The following is a 7,401-nucleotide window of genomic DNA, read 5'->3' on the forward strand; positions in this document are numbered from 1 at the left end:
CAGACATTAGATAAGAGCAAAGATAACAACGAGCATTACAACGTTGACATTCAGTAGTTTTTGTTGTTTTTTTTCAAATCCTCCAGAAATCTCCCAAGGCAATATGGTCAATGTGTATATCATTGTTTGCCGTTCAAACGTAGCACTTTTTAATTATTTTCGAAAACATTTGTCACTGTCGTAAAAATTTTATAACAGATTTCCGTGAAATGTAATTGCCTTGAAAAAAGTTTCCGATCTAAATGTTCAGTTTTTGGTAAACCCCATTTTTAGACAATACTAATTTGTTGCGAAAAAAAAAAACAACAATATTTATCCACAGTTACCCATCGGTCAAAATTAGGTCAAAGCGTTATTTGATCACTACATGACAAAGGAACACTACAAATTTCTCACAGTTAAAGCCATACAGGGTGAGATAAAAAAAAAACTGCAACAAAGTCAAACGCCATAATTATACCCTACAACACTATGTGTTGGGGGTATTATAAGTTTGATTGGGCCAAAAATTATGTAACACCTCGAAATATTGGTTTCCCATATAGGAAAGTATATATGGATCTTCCTAGCTCGCCGAGCTGAGTCGATCTAGCTATGTATGTCCGTCCGTCCGTCTGTCCGTCTGTCCGTCTGTCCGTCTGTCCATGTTAATTTGTAATCACTCTACAGGTCGCAATTATGGCCCAATCTTCACGAAATTTAGAATGGAGGTGGGGCTAGGGTCAGAATAGAACCCTATTTCTTTTGGAGATGATCGCCAAATGTTTAGGGGTTAAAATGGACCAAATACTGAAAAAATGTCGGATTTTGCAGTAGCTATACAGGTCGCAATTATAGACCAATCGACGCGGAATTTCGCATGTAGCTAGAGTTTAGGGCGGGGAAGAAGCCTACCAATTTGGGTGGTCATCGGATAATATTTAGCGGCTAAAATAGACCATATCTTTTTTGTTGAAAAAATTCAAAATTTTTCATTAAACCGCGAATATTTTTAATCCCGGCGAAAACACAAAGCCATGACAAGGTTACTTCTGATCTTTACATTGATGTTAACATCCAACAAAACGGATATATAGCAAAATATGTGCGATATATATGTTTATCAAAGAAGATATGCTTGAAAAATCTCTTATATGTCGAGAACGGCTGAACTGATTTCGACAGTTCTCATTAATTAAGAATGGCCTCTTGGCAGGAAAGAAAAAACGTCTAAAAAAATCGCATAAAAATATCTCTCTAAAGATGAAAATATTGATTTTGTAAAATTTTCTCATATTTTTTCAATTTTGTCATATTTTTGGCATATTTTCATTTTGAATTAAACATTTGGCAATATTTCTACAGCTAACAAAACTAAGTAGTTAGGATATCAGGATATCATATACAGATCGCATTTATGGCCCGATCCTTACGAAATTTTGCATGGGTATTAGATGAGGGTCAGAATAGAAGCCTACTCTTTTTGGAGATGATCGCAATATATTTAGGGGTTGAAATGGACCAAAAAACTGCAAAATTGTCAGCAGGTCGTAATTATCGCCCGATCCTCACGCACATTTGAATGGGGGTTACCGGACATTGCATAAGCCAAGCAGTTTTGGATGGCCATCCAAAAATATTCAATGTGCGAAATAGTTTGCCAAATTTGTAGACAAAATACGAAAATGTCCATTCCAGCGACTTTTTGGAGAATTCACAAATACAGGAAAGACGCACCTCTGACTATTTCGTTAACGCTGATTTCGTTGAAGAATATAGTCAAATGTATGTATCTCATATAGATGCGTTTTAGTCAAAAATCAATAATAAATGTTAATCTTTTGCCACTTCTGAGATATTATAGGTCTTTGGGAAATATTGGTTCCAGATCTAGGAAGACCATTTAAGTGCAACATCTACCAATAAATTGGAAATGAGCAAATTAGTTTAAGTTGCTATTATTCGAAAATTAGAGAACGAAACCTGATGGTTTTCTTTTATTATCTGTCACAATATCTTGTGGAATTCTTTCGACTATCTCGCCTATATAAACTGTATCATTTATTTTAGTGTTGTAGGGTATTCAACGGTCGGCCCCGCTCGACTGTAGCCTTTGCTTACTTGTTTTTATATATTTTTTTTAAATTTTATAGAATGAAAACGGACAACGAATGATTTCTCATCGGAGAAAACAAAATTCGGCAGTTCACCACTTTCAGTCAAGCGAAGTAACTCTTTAGCTCTTTTCAGTCTATTTTCTTTCAGTTGCGGTGTAAGTTCTTGCACTTTTTGGAATTTCAATGGCTTTACCCGAATTTCAATATTTGCCGAATGGAATATTGCGATATATTCAGCTCACGAGTCATTTTTCGGCCACTGCGACGTGGGTTTCGATCAAGTAGCTTCTTTACTTTTCGAACCATTTCTGCTGATGTTGCTATTTTATTCCGTCCACTTCCTTGACGTCGGCTAGGCTACCAGTCTCACGGTAACGAGCGATGATACGAGACACAAAAGATTTATTCACATTTAAATGCTGGAGTGCTCTAACGATAGCCACTTTTGGTTTTCCAGCCAAATATAAAGAAATCACACTATTACTTTTGAATTCCATCACGAATAACTTTTTTTGTGGAAAATTCTCACCAAAAGGCCTTTGTACGCTTGTAAACAATATAATGAACTGTCACTGGAATAATTTTAACAGCTGTCGGACGAGTGGCTTAGAAAAGACAGCAGTCTGAAGATTGTTGCAGTTTTTTTCATCTCACCTTGTATAGCTCCCACATATCACTTCCATCCGTTTTACTGAGAGCTTTGCTAACTAAAAATAATATATTCAACTCCGACCTGCTGTTTTTATTTCCTTAATGGGTTTCTTTCCAATATGTTTTTAAGCCATTTATCGCACAACGCCAAAGATATCAATCTAAATATCGTTCAAAATATTGGAAACAAAACCACAGCCGAAATTTCTCCACAAATTATTTTAACGTCAACAAATGCGGCGTAACGAACTGTATTGTGTTTTATAAATTTAAAAATAAACATTCAAAATATTAAAAATTCTAAAATAATTTACAATGCATTCAATTGACTTATGTGCCGTATTTATTCAAAGGCTTAATAAATGATCAATCAAAATATCAACGAGCGAAAAAGCAGTTAAGATCGGCCAGGCCAAACATTTTACACCTTCTATTTCTCCAGCACTGTCATCTTACAGACCATGAACAGCCTATCGTTCCAGCATTGCAAGCGCTCATAATTTCCTATCAGTCCAGCCTGTTTTTTTCTAGCTGCACCACTTCCAGTAGGCATTTCTATCACTGACTTTACCATATGTAATCAGCACTTAATTGAGAGCACAATTTTTGTGGAGAACAAATAGTAGTGCCACAAATAGTAGTTGCTCAAAACCGTGTGCTAGCACCTGAGTCCGCAAAAGAGAACATATAAGATAATATTCTGTTATTATTTGCATTCTATGATTTATTTAAATTGTTTTCAAAAGAGAACAGAAACGGAAACGGACACAACGAAAAACGAAAAGCACATTGACTTAAACGACAATAGGATGCCGAGAGGCGCAAAGAGAGTGGACAACCACTAAGTTGTTTTGCATTTGCTTTTCTCATTTACGAACGAATCAAACCAAGTGTTTGAGAACAAAAATGTAATCCGATAGTAATCAGTGGCACATGTTAAGTCAATCTGATCCGATTAAGCTTAAGAGAATTTGGAGTTATAAAACTCCTGATTTATTTACATACATTATCTTTATCTTCTTGACAAATTGTGCTTCCTTGATAACCGTAGATGGCCATCCTTTTTCTTGTCTCTTTGGTGTATCATCCCTTAATTCTGTCGTATTCCTGACAATTCTGTCGATGTCCATAGACATATCTTTACCTTTTCGATACTTCAGGGCTTTAGAGCAGCCCTGTCTTCAGGTCTTGATTATGTTTCTTCCCCAAGTACTTCAACTTCAATAATGGGGTCTTCTACTGCAACTCTTTCGTCTTTGTTGGTATTTTTCTAGCGAACCCAATTCGGTAATTATGTCGACCAGTTGTTTCTTCAAACCACGAACTTATTTTTTTTTTAAATCTACATTTTGAGCGACTTCAAGCATTACCTTAATACATATCTTCATAGCTTCTTTAGCTCTCCTTTCAAGTCTTTAGGACTTAATTCTAATTCTTTCCCAATCACTTCATAATGGGGTCTTCTACTCCAACTTATTCGTCTTTGCTGGTATTTTTCTTCAGTTTCAGCCGCAAGTTGTGACCTTTCCGAGCTAGACAAATCATTAATAAATTGTCTTCCTACTGCCTTCAAAGCCTTGCCCCTGCGTTCTGCTTAGTCGCCGGTAATTTGTTTTTAGTTTTCTCGGCTACAAGCAGAGCATTCTTGAGTTTCTCCTTTAGATTCGTAATAAGTTGAAAGGCTTCTTCTTTTCCTTTTTTGTTTGATGTCAAAGCAACTTCAATTGCCTTTTTTCTCATGTCCGCTACCACTGATTCGCGCTCTGTCCACTCGTTTCCTAATTCGGAAGTTATATTAACCACTTGTTTCATCAAACCACGGACTTTCTTTTTAATCCCTACATTTTGGTCCCTACATTTGTTCTTCTTCAACATGACTTTAACATCTTCCGTAAATTTTGCTTACGGTCTCCTATCCGACTCGAAGGACCAGTGTTAAACTGGGGTGTGTTTTATATACATACAACGTCATCTTAGCATTAAGCGTAAAAGAGAGAGATGTCGAAAGTATATATACTTATGCAACACACCGGCATAAATAATGAGGTGAGGTAATAAACACACATTGTTTTATGATATGTGACAAGGAAATAGTTTATAGTCTAGGTTGAAGGACTTGTCTTGTAAAAGAAGACACACATTTTTACTGTCTGTGAAGATCGCTGCCATGCTATACATATAGCTTGTAGTTCTTCAGCTTCTTGGATTTTAAATAACAAGTAATGAATTGAGGATACGTTACAGACAACGCATCCTGTGCTATTATCTATTACCGAGCCATCTGTTGCTCATATAGAAAACCCTTCAGCTTTTAGCTCTTAAATCCGTTAGAAGGGTATCAGCTCAGCTATTGCATTAATAACAATTTTTTTATGTTTAGTTATGACTTATTAACCTATTTAGATTGGGTGGCCAGAAATACAAGATTTTCAAATGAATTTAATCGAATTATTTAATTTGTTTATGGTCATTTTACGTTAACTTTCATACGCCTTATTTGAAAATACTATACAAAGTTCCTATGAAATTGATAAAAAAAATATAATAACTACTTCATTTTTTCGCAGAACAAATTAAAGGTCATAAACATTTATGAAACATACACGCGTCTGTATTTAGGCTCTTAATTCCTCATGGTTGCCGTATCAGTCAAAATATAATTTCACCTATTGACAACAAAAAACAACTTCAGAGTGCTCAATACCTTTGCAAATTATTGGAACCTTTGATTGAATGCCAAAAATTGTGGGAACAACGATATTGATTGGTCTTGATATTGTTGTCTAGATAGAAAAAAAATTCAAACGACATTAACAGTACGTTTACATATTAAGAGGTTAACCCACTGGATTTGGATAGAAATAGTAATATCCATTACTTATAATTCAAATAAGTCCTCTTTAAGTAGCAAAACGTTTCCCAGAAGTGACTTAGAAGTCGCACCTAAGCGATGGAAATCATCGCGGAAGTTACATTCTTCGGAAAGAAATGAGCCACGCTCGCGATAGTTTCAAGCGTAACTAAATAGCGTATACGGAGTTTTTTCTAATAACCGCGAAGTCATTTCTTCAACAGTTAATGGGAGTGAAAAAAATATTTTTTTGTATTGTTATCGGTACTTTTTCCAAGGTACGCTGGCTCAGAACTTATACTTATTACCTGTAGAACGCACACGCAAATTTTCGTTTTTCAATTGTGATTTACGGCTTGGGTGTTCAGAGAGCAAAGCGAGCATGCTTACTACCGCACCACAGAGTCACATTATCCTCAAATAGAATAATGTCTTATTTTACTTATTCGTAAATAATTGTAAACTATCGATGTTTTATCCGATGGAGGTCACGAAATAGTGTCTGCACACGCGACTCCTTTTTATCTTCATTGGCGTCAATAAGTAGTAACTCCGTGGCGATAGAAAGTTGACAACAGTAATGTTGTTATTGTAAATTCACATACAATCGCATTTATTAGGATTAGAAGCGTCGCAGAAGTGGCATCTTAGAAAGCTCCAACATAAACTATAGTAAGAGCTAAGAAAATATTTGCCGTATGTCATACTAATGTTTCATTCAAAGGATTCATTTGCTAAATTAGAGTTGGTAATCGGTTCTATGTTCCATGGCAGAACAATTTGTATATACGTCCACGTTTTCCCGATACTTGGTAATGTCTACTCAAGACGCTATATAAAACGGAAACTCCCGATATTTGGCATTTTAATGATCTAAACCACATATTTCAACGGAAGTTTTTGAAAGTTGGTATCCCAAGTTCTCCATAACCAAAATTCAAGACATCGCTCGGATATTGGACATCGGCACTTAAAGACCTGTGACTTTCAAAATGTAGAAAGGCATTAAAAGTTTATAATAACTGTTTGATTCCGTGGTACAACATTCAACATCTTTCATCACATAGAACGAAACACCGCTCCGACATCCGGTAAATCTTTTGTTTTGCATCTTACAGCTCGTTTAGATACAAACTTTTTCTCCGGATTAGCACCCATTATCGTAATTTCATTCTTAATCAACCAGATTTACCATACATGAAAAAAATATTCTGAAGACTGGATTTATTTTAAATCCGGTGCTGAATCTACATACTAACAGAAGGCATCACTGGTGGCCTACATTGGTACAGTATATACTCCAAAGTCGCAAAGGCGTTGCTTATACTATGCACTCGAACAATAACAAAACAAAACCACTTAGGCCGTTTATTACACCTCTCCGATAGATAAAAAATTGATGTTGTCCGACAAGTAAATCGTTTTTTAATATGAACTGTCCGATAAGCCAAAGGTTAAACCATCTTCCTTTTATTATACCCTACAACACTATGTGTTGGGGGTATTATAAGTTTGATTGGGCCAAAAATTATGTAACACCTCGAAATATTGATTTCCCACATAGGAAAGTATATATGGATCTTCCTAGCTCGCCGAGTTGAGTCGATCTAGCTATGTATGTCCGTCCGTCCGTCTGTCCGTCTGTCCGTCTGTCCGTCTGTCCATGTTAATTTGTAATCACTCTACAGGTCGCAATTATGGCCCGATCTCCACGAAATTTAGAATGGAGGTGGGGCTAGGGTCAGAATAGAACCCTATTTCTTTTGGAGATGATCGCATAATATTTAGGGGTCGAAATGGACC

This window comes from Musca domestica, unplaced genomic scaffold (genome assembly GCF_030504385.1).
Source record: "Musca domestica strain aabys unplaced genomic scaffold, Musca_domestica.polishedcontigs.V.1.1 11, whole genome shotgun sequence".
NCBI classification, from domain to species: domain Eukaryota; kingdom Metazoa; phylum Arthropoda; class Insecta; order Diptera; family Muscidae; genus Musca; species Musca domestica.